Here is a 207-nt window from a genome sequence, read left to right on the forward strand (position 1 = left end):
TACTAAATATACAGGCAAACAAAAAGCACAGACAGTCACCAACTTCTCATCAGTTATCGACCAGATGGTCAAACGCAATTTCGGCCATTATCGATAATATCACTTTCACTCTGGAGGCATCGGCAATGGGACCAAAACATAACAAAATGAGACGGACTCGAGACGAGACCGTTAGTGGACGGACGAGGGACACGATGGGCTTCTTTC

Source organism: Octopus bimaculoides, chromosome 7 (genome assembly GCF_001194135.2).
Source record: "Octopus bimaculoides isolate UCB-OBI-ISO-001 chromosome 7, ASM119413v2, whole genome shotgun sequence".
NCBI lineage: Eukaryota > Metazoa > Mollusca > Cephalopoda > Octopoda > Octopodidae > Octopus > Octopus bimaculoides.